Here is a 16,405-nt window from a genome sequence, read left to right as displayed (position 1 = left end):
TATTCAACCTTTCTCTGTAACTCAGTTTCTCAAGTCCCGGCAACATCCTTGTAAACCTTCTCTGCACTCTTTCAACCTTATTAATATCCTTCCTGTAATTTGGTGACCAAAACTGCACACACATTTGGATAGGTACATGGATGAGAGATATATGAAGAGCCATGGTCCAGGCACAGGTCAATGGGGCTAGGCAGAATAATAGTTAGTCACAGACTGGATGGACAGAATGGCCTGTATCTGTGCTGTAGTGTTCTGTGACTCTGACTCTATGTCCTATGTTCAAAGTTCAAAGTAAATGTAAGTTGATTGTCAAAGTACATATACGAGGGGTGATTGATAGGTTTGTGGCCTAAGGTAGAAGGAGTCAATTTTTAGAAAACCTAGCATGTTTATTTTTCAACATATTCCCCTCCTACATTTACACACTTAGTCCAGCGGTCGTGGAGCATACTGATCCCTTCTTTGTAGAAGTGGTCCACAGCAGGGGTGATTGATAAGTTTGTGGCCTAGGGTAGAAGAACATGAGTTATTAACTTCAAACTTTCTGCATTATCACTCAAAGAGCTGTACTGCACGTGCATGTAACGAGAGGTCCACAGCAGGGGTGATTGATAAGTTCGTGGCCCAAGGTAGAAGGAGGTGAGTTATACAGCTCTCGTTACATGCACATGCAGTTCAACTCTTTGAGTGAAAATGCAGAAAGTTTGAAGTTAATAACTCATCTCCTTCTACCTTAGGCCACAAACCTATCAATCACCCCTGCTGTGGACCACCTGGAGGTCCAAGATGCCGACTTCTACAAAGAAGGGATCTGTATGCTCCACGACCGCTGGACTAAGTGTGTAAATGTAGGAAAAATAAATGTGCCCAGGTTTTCTAAAACTGACTCCTTCTACCTTAGGCCATGAACTTATCAATCACCCCTGGTATGTGGCTATATACAAACCTAAGATTCAATTTTGTGATTCAATAAATTTATAGAATAGTAACCATAATAGAATCAATAAAAGACCACCCAATTAAAATGTTCAGCCAGAGTGCAAAAGACAACAAACTATGCAAATATAAAAAGAAGAAATAATAAATAAATGAATAAGCAATAAATATCAAGAACATGAGATGAAGAGTCCTTCAAAATGAGTCCTTCGTAGGTTGTGGGAACATTTCAATGATGCGGCAAGTGAAGTTTAGTGAAGTTATCCCCTTTGGTTCAAGAGCTTGCCGGTTGAGGGGTAGCAACTGTTCCTGAACCTGGTGGTGTGAGCCCTGAAGCTCTTGAACCTTCTTCCTGAAGGCAGGTATATATTGTTGTAGCGTGGATGAAATCACTGGAGAGACAGAGTCACTGGTAGATGCAAAGCAGCTTCTTTATTCGACGTAACAAGGTACAGCGGGCATCATACAGACGGAGATACTTTCGGTAGAAAGGTCTTCTAGCCCAATGTGGGCTCGATATTTACATGCTAAACACAAAGGCAATCGCTACTTAAAAAGTTATAGACAATGCTTCCTGTTGAGGCTACATACAAACATCAAACCTTTGGACTTCATCCTTTCCTCCCGATGCCAACATGTCTGGGTTGGTATCCACAGCCTTTAGTTAAATCCACAATACATTTATCTGGCATTTTTACATGCTAACTTAGAAGACAATTAATATTTATAATGTATAGATAATACTGTCTTCGAAACTACAGCATCAGGTCGAACTACAGCGCCAGAAGCATCTGGTATTCACACCTTTTTAGGAAGCGCATTGTTGTGGACTCAATCCACAGCACTTGGTCAAATAGAAGTCTGGTGGCCAAAGTCATTTAAGTGTAAACAAATCATCTACCCAAAAAAACTCACTCTAACATATGTATGTAGATATATGTGATGATGCTGTAAGAGAGGAAACAAATAATTAGGATGTATGGCATTGAACAGAATTTCAGCCTTCATTGCAAAAGACGCAGAGTATAGAAGTCAGGAAGTGTTGGTACAACTCCACAGGATGGTGGTGAGACTGCACTTGCAATACTATGTAGAGTCCTGCTCTCGAAGTTAAGGAAAGGTGTGTTTGCATTGGAGGCAGTGCAATGAAAGTTCACTTGGTTGATTCTTGGGATGGAGGAGTCATATTCAGAAAAAGACTGAGAACATTGGGCAGTAAGCATAGAAGAATTAAATCTTCTGTAGAATGAAACAAAATCTCTGACTGAGATTTATGAGATTACGAGAGTGTACACTGAGGCTATGTTTTTACCAGTGAAGGTATGGCTATGAGGCACAGTTTACGAATAAGGAGTCACCCATTTCAGATGGAAATGAGGAGGGATTTCCCCTCCAATAGGGTTGTGAACTATGCACATCTACACTCACACCTTTCTACAGAGAGCATCCCAGCATGTTGCATCACTGTATGGTGTGGAAACTGCACTGTGGCGGATAGAAAGGCTCTACAACGGGTAGTCAGAATTGCTCAATGCATCACCACCCCAGCCTACCCACCATCAAGGACGTCTATACAAAAAGGTGCCGGGAAAAGGCCAGTAACATCCCACCCATCCTGCTAATGAACTGTCTGTCCCACTCCCATCAGGGAGGAGGCTAGGTAACATCCACGCAAGGACCAGCAGACTCAAAAACAGTTGCTTTCCCTAGGCAGTAAGGCTGATCAACACCTCCATCCACTGACCCCACCACCACTACTTTAATACGAGGAATTCTGCAGATGCTGGAAATTCAAGCAACACACATCAAAGTTGCTAGTGAATGCAGCAGGCCAGGCAGCATCTCTCGGAAGAGGTACAGTCGACATTTCGGGCCGAGACCCTTCATCAGGACTAACTGAAGGAAGAGCTAGTAAGAGATTTGAAAGTGGGAGGGGAGGGGAGGGGGCCTGTCATCATTTCCTGTCAGTCACCTATATACAGACTCTGTAAGGGGTCACTTTATGGACAAACCCCGTTCTTGGGGCTTCAGGACTGGCTGTTGTTCGACACGCCAAGGGTTTGGCCCGAGAGTCTGGCTCGAATTCGGAAGCCTAAGATCTCAGGGCTCTGGAGACGGGTGGATCGAGGGTTGGCGTAGCGGCAGGAGACCGGTGTGTCATCGGGGGAGCCGAGATATCTGCTGTGGGCCCGAAGACCCGGGATCTTTGCAACCTTCGGGCACACAGCTTGAAAAAAGCGGCGTAATGGACTTTTAACATTGTAAACCAGCGAGTTGTTTGTGGTGTCTCCCTGCTTGCTGAGAAAATGGAGACACCTTTTTCTCCCTAATTAGGGAGAGGGAGAGCCTGTGGTATGTTGAATACCGGGTGTAACGCAAAGTCTTTGGGGCAACTGCAAGTCTGTGTCATTGTTATTGCTTTGCGCACGCTTGAGTGCTCAGTGATGGTGCCGATACTTGCTCTGTTTTTGCCGGTGGGAGGAGGGGTGGTTGTTGCTCACTGCCACTTACGCACGGGAGGGAGGGGAGCTGGGGGGGGGGAGGACTTTGGGGTTCTTACGTTTATCTGTCGTTCATTCTTTGGGGCACTTCTCTGGTTTCGAGGATGTTTGCAAAGAAAAAGCATTTCAGGATGTATATTGTATACATTTCTCTGACGTGAAATTGTACCTTTGAATCTTTGAACTATTATTTCATTCTTTACACTTGCATTCTGGAAATGACATTGAACAATCTTGAATCTTGAATCCGTAATCCAGGTAGCAATTGAGGCAGAATCATTAAATACATTCAAAGTGGAGAATAAGAGACAGGTCAACAACAAGGGACTTGGGGAGAGTGGGAAAGTGGAGTTGTGGGCAAAATTAGATCAGTCATGATGCCATTGAATGGTGGAACAAGCATAAGGGGCAGAATGGCCCACTCCTGCTCCTCTTAATGTGAAGATACTTTCACCTCTGTTCTGGAGTCACATTCCAAGAAGGAAGGCTGATTTCCTTTCCTGAGAGACTAGAATATAAAAGCAAGGATGTAATGCTGAGGGTTTATAAGACATTTGTCAGACCACACTTGGAATATCGTGAGCTGTTTTAGGCCCTTATCTAAGAAAGGATGTTTCGGCACTGGAGAGGGTCCAGACGAGGTTCACAAGAATTATCCCAGGAATAAAAGGGCTAATGTATGAGGAGCATTTGATGGCACTGGGCCTGTGCTCACTGGAGTTTAGAAGGATAAAGGGGGATCTCTGTGAAACCTAGACATATTGAAAAGCCTAGATAGAGTGGATGTGGAGAGAATGCTTCCAATAGTGGGAGAGTCAAGGACCAGAGGGCACAGCTTCAGAATAGAGGGACATCCCTTTAGAATGGAGGTGAGGAGGATTTCTTTAGCCAGAGGGTAGAGGATCTGTGGAATTCATTGCCACAGCTGGCTGTGGAGGCCAAGTCATTGTGTATATTTAGCTGGAGGTTGATAGGTTCTTGATAAGTAAAGGTGTCAAAGGTTACAGGGAGAAGGTGGGAAAATGGGGTTGAGAAGGAAAATAAGTCAGCCATGATCGAGTGGCAGAGCAGACTTGATGGGCTGAATGGCCTAATTCTGCTCCTGTGGTCTTATGGTGTGAACCAGATGGGTATTTAGGACAATATGGCAGTTTAATGGTGACTGCTGTCTGTATGCCACTACAAGGATTTCAGTATAGAACGGGATAGAGTTGATGTTCCTACGTAGGACGAAGCACACAAGAAAAATGCCGATGAAGGGTCTCGGCCCGAAACATTGACTGTACTCTTTTCCACAGATGCTGCCTGGCCTGCTGGTTTCCTCCACCATTTTACGTGTATTGCTCGGATTTCCAGCATCGGCAGACTTTCTCATCTTCAAAAAAAATCCTGCCTGTCTCTCTGTGAATTCTTTTCTGTAACAAAGCATAGTGCAATTTAACGTACCAGTGTCCTCGTCCAGCATCTCAATGTGAACGAAAGATAAAAATACTGAGACAAACCATGGGTTCAGTCAGGTTTAAGGACAAACATGTTATTACTGTCCAGGCATGTTTTCAACTTTGAGATTTAGTGCAGAGTTCAGTATCTCAGATGATCAACATTTCGGAACTTTTTTTTCCCAGACTCCCAAAATAGTCTGTTCCTTCCTCTGGTAAGTTTAGCAAATTGTTCTGCATTTTCTCCTCCTCCAGACCAATCTTTTAAGCACAAGAGGTTCTGCAGAAATCCAGAGCCTGCTGTGGTCGGGTGCTTCCAATGGTGCTGCATCGGCAAGTTGGCAGCACTTGGAGGTTCATGGCATGAGATGATGAGTCTATCGGGACTTTGAGACTTTTTTTTACTGTGCCCATGGTCTGCTCTTTATCAAATTATGGTATTTCTTTGCACTGTTGTAACTATATGTTATAATTATGTAGTTTTGTCGGTTTTAGTCTTGGTTTGTCCTGTGTTTTCTTGTGATATCATTCTGGAGGAACATTGTATCATTTTTTAATGCATGCATTTCTAAATGACAATAAACAAGGACTGAGTGTCCTCATAATCTAATGTAATCTAATCTAATGCACACAAAACGCTGGAGGAGCTCTGCAGACCAGGCAGCATCTATTTGAGACAATAAAGAGTTAACATTTTGAGCCGAGACCCTTCATCAGGACCGAAAAGGAAGGGGGAAGCAGGTGGGAGAGGGAAAGGAATATAACCTATTATGATCTTGCACCTTATTGTCTACCTGCACTGGACTTTCTCAATAGCGGTTGCACGTTACTCTAAGTTCTGTTATTGTTTTACCTTGTTCTTCCTCAAAGCTGTGTAGGAACAGTAGGTAAGACAAGCTTTTCACTGTATCTTGGTACATAGGATAATAATAAACCAATTCCAATTCCAAAGAACCGGGCATGCAAGGTTTTTAAGGAAAGCTTGTAAAGATAGTACAGGCTTAGGAGAGAGGAGCCATGTAAGTTTGATATACCAAGGTCAGGTGCCAGGTATGGAGGGGCCAATGCACATGATCGGAAAAAGCTGCAGAGGGTTTAATCTCAGCTAGCTCCACCACGGGCACAAGCCTCCCCACCACTGAGGACACCTTCAAAAGGTGATGCCTCAAAAAGGTGAGACTGATCATTAAGGATCCCTATCACCCGGGTCATGCCCTCTCCTCAATACTACATAAGAAATAGGAGCTGGAGTCAGCCATCTGGCCTGTCGAGCCTACTCCGCCATTCAATAAGATCATGGCTGATCTGACCATGGACTCATCTCCACCTACCTGCCTTTTTCTTTCTTTCTTTGTTAATCTTTTTATTGATTTAAAAGGAACATAAATACAAACAAGAGGAGAATTATCTCAAATATATATATCAATAACAATACAAGCCAAGATTAAGATAGACATTATCAAATTATGCACGTTGTTAAGCTAGTATAAAATGTATAATAGAAAAAGGAAAATAGCAATTCTCTTATCAAGCAACACACATCAAAGTTGCTGGTGAACGCAGCTTGAATTTCCAGCATCTGCAGAATTCCCGTTGTTTGAATTCTCTTATCAGTTCATGAAGAGGAAAGGAAAAACTTTGAATTTTAAATGAAGAAAAAAAAACCCACTACACTATATAAAAAAAGAAACAAAAAAAAAAGTCCATTTTGAGGGTACGACCAAAAAGAAAGAAAGTCTTTCTGATCAAATCTAAAACTTCAAAAAAAAAGCCCTTAATTCCCCAACTGTGCAAACAACCTTGTCTTAACTATACTTACTGACATAGCCTCCGCTGCTTCATTGGGCAGAGAATTCCACAGATCCACCACCCTCTGGGAAAAAAGCAGTTCCTCCTCATTTCCATCCTAAATCTACTCTTTCAAATCTTGAGGCTATGCCCCATCAGGGAGGAGGTACAGGACCTGAAGACACACACTCAGCATTTTGGGAACAGCTTCTTCCCCTCCGCCATCAGATTTCTGAACAGTCCATGGACCCATAAATACTACCTCTCTACTTTTGCTTTCTTTTTGTGCTACATGTATATATTTTTATCGTAACTTATATTTTACGTATTTCACTGTTCTGCTGCCACAAAGCCACAAAACAACACATTTCATGACACACAGAACTGTGCAAAAATCTTAAGCACAGATAGGGTGCCTCAGACTCTTGCACAGCACTATACTTGTCAACTTGGAGCAGAGACTGAGTTTGTAAAACTAGCGAGAGCAAAGGATGTTGGGAATGGCGAGGGTGGAGCGCCATGGGAGGGCTGCAGGACAGGTGGCAGAGAAGGAAGGCCGGGGCCGGGTGGGGGTCACAGCGTGACGGGGGGCAGACACACCCAGCCCTGAGGTGCCAGGCAAAAGGTCATTTGATTCCAGACAACTGGTTTATTGATCATTACAGAACGTCTCACTGGTGCTTCCTTCTCCCTCCCCTCTCCCTTCCCCTTTTCCCAACCATGATTCCCCTCTCCCTGCCCCCTTCCCACTCCCAGTCCACAACAGAGACCCATATCAGAATCAGGTTTATCACCAATCATATAAAGCATGAAATTAGTTTTTTTGGGGGGAGCAGCAGTACAGTGCAATACATAAAATTACTACGGTACCGTGCAAAAGTACTAGACTCTCTAGCTATGTATATGTGCTTAGGAGTTTTGTACAGTTCTGTATGTCAGCAATAAGAGGCCTGATTCTGATTCTGATTCTCAGGGTGAGGAATAGCATGCCCTATCCAATGCATGTATGTCTTATAGGCATGAATCAAACTTATTGCAAAAAGTGGGATTAATGTCCAAATAGTTATGCAAGAAGCCTTCATAGAATTATTGAATTTTTGCAACAGGGAAAGAGCTCATTTGACTCATTGGGTTAAGGCCAGGTTAGCAGAGCAAACCAACATTCCCATTCATTTTACATACAATCAGTGCCTACTTTATTAGTACAACCTATACCTAAGAAAGTGGCCATTGAGTGTATGTTCGTGGTCTTCTGCTGCTGTAGCCCACGACCTTAAAGGTTTAATGTGTTGTCTATTCAGAGATGCTCTTCTGCACACCACTGTTGTAACACATGCTTACTTGAGTTACTGTTGCCTTGCAGCAGGCTTGAACCAGTCTGGCCATTCTCCTCTGATGTTTCACATTAACGAGGCATTTTCACACACAGAACTGCTGCTCACTGGATGTTGTTTTGTCTTCTGCACCATCTTTTGTTAACTGTAGAGACTGATGTGTGTGAAAAACTCAGGAGGTCAGCAGTTTCTGAGATACTCAAACCACCCCATCTGGCACCAATGTCATTCCATGGTCAAAGTAACTTGGATCACATTCCTTCCCCATTCTGATTTTTGGTCTGAACAACAACTCTTGACTATGACTGGATGTGTTTATGCATTGAGTTGCTGCCAGATGATTGGCTGATCAGATTTCTGCATTACAAGCAAGTGTACCTAATAAAGTGGCCACTGAGTCTATATAGAAAGACTTAACATTTTTAAATGCACTGCTTTATAGATGGCACTCAGTACCCAATGACTCTGGAAGTGGAGTGGAAGGAGCAGGCAGTGTCATCTGATCCCTGATTCTGGAAACAGTCATCTGGATTGCACCTTGTACACTTTACCATAGAAGAGAATGAATGATCCACCTGACTCCTAGCTCAGACAGCACAACCAAACCCAACAGTGAGCGTTACTACTCAGTACTTTATCAGTTTTCTTTGTTTCAAGTGAATGCTTACATTCTCTAGGTCAAGCTGATAAAGTGCAACTCAAGGTGATAGATCTTAAAGCATTTTATTAGGCTAAAGGACATTCAAGATTTGGGATTGTTTAATGTCATTTCCATTACACAGGTGTACAGGAGAATGAAATAATTGCTACTCTGCGTCGGACGCAGCTAAAAAAAAACAACAAAATAAGATAAAGAACACAATAAATATAAATACATAAAACAGCTTATATAAGTATACTATTTGTGTGTACATAAAATGTCTGTGCATAGGTGACTCTGACAGGCAATGATAAAGTGCTGTTATTGGGGTGGGGGAGATGTGGACAGGTAGGTCAGTGAGAGGAAGTGTTGATCAGCTTTAATGCTTGGGGAAAGTAACTGTTTTTGAGTCTGGTGGTCCTGACATGGATCCCACGTAGCCTCCTCCCTGATGGGAGTGGGACAAATAGTCCGTGAGCAGGGTGCATGGGATCCTTCATGACGTTACTGGCTCCTTTTGGTATCTATATGCCCTCGATGGTGGGCGGGCTGGTGCCAGTGATACGCTGGGCTCTTTTGACTATCCATTGTAGAGGCTTCCTCTCCACTGCAGTGTCGTTTCCCTCCCAGGCAGCGACGCAGCATGCTAGGATGCTCTCTGCTGCACACCTGGAGAACGACGTGAGGATATATGTGCATAGTCTAGCTCTCTTCGGCCTCCTCAGAAAATAAAGGTGTTGATAAGCTTTCCTGACTGTGTAAGAATGTGTTCTGGGAACATGAAAAGTTGTGCAAGTTGTGTCCTCCCAGGAGTTTGAAGCTGCGCATGATTTCCACTGCCTTGTCGCCGATGTAAGGAGGGGTGTGAGTGGGGCGAGTTCTCCTGAAGTCAATAACCATCTCCTTTGCCTCGCTGACATTGAGGAAGAGGTTATTTGCCTGGCACCAGGGCTCGAGCTCTTCCACCTTCTCTCTGTAGGCCGTCTCATTGTTGCTGGTGATGAGCTCCACCATGGTCGTGTCACCGGTGAACTTGACAATGTGGTTGCTAGGGTGTTTGGCTGTGTAGCCATGTGTTAACAGAGTGTACAGCAGTGGGCTCAGAACACAGCCCTGGGGGGCACCCATGTTGAGGATGATGAGGAGGTTGGAGCAGTTGTGCATCTTGAGTATCTGAGGGCTGTAAGTTAGAAAGTCCAACACCCAGCTACACAGTGGTGTGTTTAGACCGGGGGGGGGGGGGGTTGAAGTTCATTCGCCAGTATCTTACATTAACTTGAGAAGGTGGGTGCAGGTTTAATTTCATGCGACAGAACTTACTGTCAGTGGTGAACACTTCCACTGTTAGCCTCCTGTGAGAAATCCGGGACGTCCTGCAGAGAACGCCTTCTTCTGGGAACTTGTGAAAATCAGAGTCGGAATTAGGTTGATTATCGCTGACCCGTCACGAAAATTGTTAACGCAAGGGATTCTGCAGACGCGGGAAATCCAGAGTAAGCCACACAAAATGCAGGAGGAACTCGATGGGTCCGATAGTATCTCTGGAGAGGAACAAAGAGTTGACGTTTCGGGCTGAGGCCTTTCATCAGGACTGGAAAGGAAGGAGGAAGAAGCCAGAATAAGAGGGTAGTGGAAAGGGAAAGAGTACAATCTGACAGGTGCTGGGTGAGGGGGAAGGTAGGTAAGTCCTGACGAAGGGTCTCGGCCCGAAACGTTGACCATACCTCTTCCTAGAGATGCTGCCTGGCCTGCTGCGTTCACCAGCAACTTTGATGTGTGTTGCTTGAAATTCCAGCATCTGCAGATTTCCTCATGTTAGGTTGAAATTTATTGTTTTTCAGCAGCAGTACAGGGCAACACATAATGCAAAATATTATAAGATACAATAAGAACTATTAAAGAATAAACAAACTGGTGCAAAAAGAGAGCAGGATAGTGAAGTAGTGTTCATGGGTTCCTGGACACCGATGGCAGAGGGGAAGAAACTGTTACTAAGGTGTTGAATATGTGCCTTCAGGCTCCTGTACCTCCTCTCTGATGGTGGTAAAGACAGGAGAGTATCTCCTGGTGGTGGGGTTCCTTAATGATGAATGCTGCCTTTCTGAGGCATCGCCTTTGGCAGATACCCTTAATGCCAGGGAGGCTAGTGCCTGTGAGGGAGCTGGCTGAGTTTACAACCCTCCAATCCTGTACACTGGTGTCTCCATAGCAATGATGTAACCTGTCAGAATACTCTCCATGGTACATCTGTAGAAATTTGCCAAGACCAAATACCAAACATACCAAATCTCCTCAAACTCCTATTGAAATATAGCCACTGGCGAGCCTCCATCATAATCGCATCAATATGTTGTGCCCAAATTAGATTTTCAGAGATGTTGACAAGCAGGAACTGTCCAAAGGGGAGGAATTTTCCCCATGGCTAGATCTGTGCTTCGTAAGGGCCCTTCCCACCTTGAAAGGCCAAAGAGGAGAACCAATTGTTTAGAGCCGAATAAAAAGCCACCCACAAAATGGGAAAAAATTAACAGCTGATTAGTTGCGCGTTTTTGCTTAAAACACTCAGAAACTTTCCAAAGCTGTTACGGTGCCAGAAGGAGGCAATTTCACAATACAGCTTGTGCTGGCTCAACATCCAGGAATGCCATCAATTCCTCGAGCCCACTCATCTCTGCAGCTCTACAAGCTGTTCTCCCACAACTGCCTATTCCATTTTCCTTGTAGGCCTGCCTATTTTTCTCCTCTCTTATTCACTCTTCCTTGGCTCAAAACTGCTCTGAACAAAACCACATCTTCCTCACATCCCTGGTGCGTTGGTCAAAATTTTTTTAAATTAGCCTGTGATCCTTTTAACTGCGATCTTTGAACTGGGCTTTGTTAACAACTGAGAAAACAGAGAATCTAGAACACAAGTTTCTGCAGGTGCTGGAAATCTAGAGCAACATACACAACATGCAGGAGGAGCTCAGCAGGTCAGGCAGCATCTTTGGAGAGGAAGAAAGAGTTGATGTTTTGGGCTGACTTTTCAATGGGACTGGAAAGAAAAGGGGGAAGGAGCCAGAGGAAGGAGTAGTAGTACAAAGTGATAAATAAAACCAGGGTGGGGGAGGGGGGGATGAAGTGAGAAGCTGGGAGGTGATAGGTGGAAAAGGTAAAGGGCTGAAGAAGAAGGGAGCTGGTAGGGAGGAGAGTGGACCATGGGAGAACGGGAAGGAGAGGGGGCAGCAGGGGAAGGTGATAGGTAGTTGAGGAGAAAGGAAGGGGAAAGAGGGGACCCAGAATAGGGAATGGAAAAAGAGAGGAGGGGAGTGGGATTCTGCCAGGTATCAGAGTGCTCCCCACTCCCGGCTGGGTATAATAAGCCACACACAGAAACTCCCAACACATTTAATCCAAATTTCATCCAAAATGTTCTACCTCTGATGTTTCAACAGCAACTTTAACTTCACTGCTAAGGGCTCCACAGTGGGACTTGAACTCATGGATTTTTGCCTCTGAGGTAAGAATCCTACCTACAAAATCCTGGCTTACACCGACCTAATGCTGTCTAAATCTATTAACAAGTTGAAACATCTAGTTACTGATTGAAGTTAGATCATACAGAACCAAAAAAAATTGCACTATGTTTAACAAACTAAATGTACAACAGGCCGATCAATCTCTACAGCCCCTTTAAAAGACAGTTGGATATCTTCATGGATTGGAAAGATTTAGAAGGTTATCGAGCAGGGGTTCCCATCCCTTTTTATGCCATGGACCCCTGCCATTAACCAAAGGTCATGGACCCCTGTTACAGAGTAAATGTTGGCTAGTGGGACTGGATTGTTTGGTGCATTTTGGATAGCATGAACAAAAGATGGGCGAAAAGGCCTATGTAACTCTCTGACTCTACAGCTCTATGAAGTGTGTTCTAAGATGCAGAGGAAGGTCAAATAGAGAATGCAATATAAGGCCTTTGATGGGGTGCATTCTGCATTACACTTCCATCCCTGTTGCTACTTGTTGTTATATTCTAGTTCTCCTGAAATGATCGCTGAATTCATTGTTCACATTGAATTATTTGCAGTTTTTTGTGTATGTTTTCATTCTAATTAAAGAAGTATTTTTCCCTCGTCCTCCCCTCTTCTTCTATTCCCACTCTGGCCTCTTACCTCCTCTCACCTGCCTATCACCTTCCCCTGAGTCCCCTTCTCCTTCGCTTTCTCCTACGGTCCACTCTTCTCTCCTATCAGATTCCATCTTCTCCAGCCCTTTACCTTTCCCACCCACCTGGCTTCACCTATCACTTTCTAGCTCTCCTCCTTCCCCTCCCTCCCACTTTTTTTATTCTCGCATCTTTCCCCTTCCTTCTCAGCCCTGAAGAAGTGGCTAGGCCCGAAATGCCGACTGTTTATTCATTTCCATAGATGCTGCCTGACCTGCTGAGTTCCTCCAGCGTTTTGTGTGTGTGTTGCTAAAGAAGTGCATTAACAAAAGCTGGGATTTGGGACTGGGAAAGAGCCTCCTGGTGTAACTCTTCATTTTCAAAGCCCTCTTTTGGAAGAGATACACAAAATGAATGTTGTTTCTTGTACACAGCTGTACATGGTTTGACTGTAGAATCATGACAGATGTGGTGTGAATCTACCTTTGCCCTAGTATGGTTGCGGCCTGCCCCATGTCAGGTTAATTGTTTCAGTGTGACACAGTCTTCCTCTGGGAGCCTGGCTCTCGCACTTCAGCAAGAAGGACAGTCATGCTACACTCATACAATGGTTTTGCCAGCAGGCAAGCCCCTTTTGTTCCCAAATCTCCCCCTCCCCCAACCCCCAGACCCATCAAAGCTTTCAGTGTGCTTGGGAGGCATTGACTATTGTACTTGAGAATGTTTAGGCACAGGTTCATGAAAAATAGAAGCCCATAAAACAATGAAAATATTGATTGAAAACATTTCAAATGTTCCGTTTCCAAAGCTAAAGTGCACAGCCAGGATCAAAATTGGAATCAGGTTTATCATCACTGACATCAAGTTCGTCATGAAATGTGTTGCTCTGTGGCAGCAGTACCGCGTGAGACTTAAAAGGGTTGCTACAAGTTCCAACAAAAGAATAAATAAATAGCTGAAAAGAGAAATAGCAAAGAAGTATTCATGGATTCATGGACCATTCAGAAATCTCATGGCGGAAGGGAAGAAGCTGTTCCTAAAGTACAGAGTGTACATCTTCAGTCCTCCTCCTGTACCTCCTCCTTGATGGTAAGTGAGAAGAGGCCAAGTCCTGGGTGATGAGGGCCCTTAATGACAGATGCCCCCTTTTCAGAGCCATCACCTTTTCAAGGCACCCTTGAGGGTGGGAGACTTGTGTCTGTGATGGAACTTGCAGAGTCTACAGCCTTCTTCAGCCTCTTTTGATCTGGTGCATGAGAAGAACAGTTAAAATAATGGAAGATAACTTAAATAAATAATAGAAAATATAACATACTTACTTTTCTCCCACTCGCTGACTGGGCTCTGTGGTGAGGATTAATGCATTCAGGGTTTCAAGGGGGACAGGTTTTCCAGCCTGAGCCCCCGACAGCGAGGGGCTGAGGCAGCCAACACTGCTGCTGGCTTAGATAGCATCAGTGTTGAAAACCAAGACATCCCGCGGGGGTGAGATCCTGCATTAACATCGGTGTTGGGAGATGAACCCTGTCCAATGAGCTGTGTGTTACTTTGGTGCCTTTGCTCACATTTCCATTTTCCAGTCTCTACAGTATTCTGCTGCCTTACACTTGAAGTACTGGTGTGAGCAATGCTTTACAGCACCAGCAAACAGCGATCGGAGTTCAATTCTCGCAACAGTCTGTAAGGTATTTGTACGTTCTCCACGTGACTACCACATTGCAAAAGGCACACAGGTTAGTAAATTGTAGACATATGTTGCTGTTGGATGCATGGCAATACCAGCACAGACTGTGTTGGCCATTGGTGGAAACAATGCGTTTCATAGCATGTTTCAACATACATGTGACAAAAGAAGCTAACCTCTATAAAATTGATCCATTGCTTTTGAAGAGCGTTGCTGTCCTCCTGAAAATAATATTAATAATCACCACTATGATTTTAACCACATGCCAGGGATAAAACTTTGAGTTGCATCATAGATTTCACTCTGTTTCTGGAAGAGGTCCCAGCCGCTTCCATCCCTGGGCATCTTTCCCAGTGGATCTTTCCAGCAGCTCCTATCAATCTGTGAACTTTGGCGTTTCACAAGCAAACAGTCCGTCCACCCGAGATCATGGGTGATATGGAAGGGGTCGTGTGTAATCTGCTGTCCCACCGGAAGGGAGGATGGGTTTGCATAAATAAATGGTCACTTGAATAGGCTCACGCTGACCAAGCTGATTGTATGTCAGATGTGGATCAGTATCTCAACCCAGTTCCTAATGAAGAAGTAGACTATGGCAGGGAAAAGATTCTAACAAACAAACCCAAATCATTCACTTATCATTCTTGTTCTGTAAAAGGGTCACACTATCAATCATCAATGTGTCACAGAGAGCGCTGGCAACAAACGAACCCAGGTGAGGAGGAACAGCAGACTCTGACACGGACAGCGCCGGCAATGTCCAAACCCTGGTGCGGAGGAACGGCAAACTCCCATATAGAGACAGAACTGAGAGGTTGTATATGGGAATTCCTACAGAACACTGGTGGCACGACCGAGTGACTTCACGAGACAAATCATCCTCAACACAAGGGCCCCGTGATGAGTGCTAAATGGGTGTCCGCTTTAAATAATCACAGTACGTGGAAAACCCTTGCCAGTCACAATTAACGACAAGATTAAACAGGAAGCACAACGGCTTAACGACTCTATTTAAGACAGCAATTAGTGAATACTAATTAGGTGCTCAAGAAGCCCAACATTCTACTGTTTATCGCAGAGGCCCACAGGGCCTACAACACCAGTGCCAGAGCAAGGAAAATCAGAGATATACAAGAATTGGAGAAAAGCGAGGATAGAACAATTTGGGTCAGATGTAGGTCACAAAAGACCCTGGCTGGGATTTAAACACATGAGAACTTAAAATGATAATATTGTTGGTATTAAGATGAAGTAATTTCTATTGTCATAGGTGATCATGGTCCCATACCATTATTATTCTTTGACAAACTTTTCTACAGAAGTGGTTTGCCATCACCTTCTTCTGGACAGTGTCTTTACAAGACGGGTGATCCCAGCCATTATCAATACTCTTCAGAGATTGTCTGCCTGACATCAGTGGTTGCATAACCAGGACTTGTAATAGGCACCAGCTGCTCATATGACCATCACTGCTTAGTCCCATTGCTTCTCGTGACCCTGATCAGGGGGCTAAGCAGGTGCTACACCTTGTCCAAGGGTGACCTGCAGGCTAGCAGAGGGACGGAGCACCTTACACCTCCTTTGGTAGAGACGTATCTCCACTCCACCTTGCTACACAACAAGGCACATAGTGATGATGATGGATTTCTATTGGATCATTCAAAATTCAAAATTGAATTCTTTTGTACAATTAAAAAATATTATTGTTGTTTAACAGTACAATTTAAACTGTTTAATTTGCAATTCATGTTTTTCATCTGTGTAATTAAGCACATTTTAATGTGATATTATAATGCAAATGTATTAATCAACACAACATATAAAATCCTCTTCCTTCACGTTTCAGTTATTTCTATATATTTACTTATTTAATTATTGAGATATAGCACGAAATAGGCCCTTCCGGAACTTTGAGCCACACTGCCCAGCAAACTCCCAA

At 44.0% G+C, this 16,405-nt stretch overlaps 1 protein-coding gene across 1 annotated transcript in view; it reads left to right on the top strand.

Annotated features, from left to right (window-relative positions):
• The window catches only part of aspa (aspartoacylase), a 69,973-nt gene extending 54,164 nt beyond the window's left edge, over window positions 1-15,809 (top strand). Inside the window, exon 8 of the transcript XR_011883133.1 lies at window positions 15,125-15,809. The gene's annotated coding sequence lies outside the window, so the exon portion shown is untranslated. The remainder of the gene's footprint in view (window positions 1-15,124) is intronic.
• The last annotated feature ends 596 nt before the right edge of the window (window positions 15,810-16,405 follow it).

The sequence above is a fragment of the Mobula birostris genome, chromosome 25, assembly GCF_030028105.1.
Source record: "Mobula birostris isolate sMobBir1 chromosome 25, sMobBir1.hap1, whole genome shotgun sequence".
In the NCBI taxonomy this organism is placed as follows: Eukaryota; Metazoa; Chordata; class Chondrichthyes; order Myliobatiformes; family Myliobatidae; genus Mobula; species Mobula birostris.
This window is presented reverse-complemented; position numbering and strand designations above follow the sequence as displayed.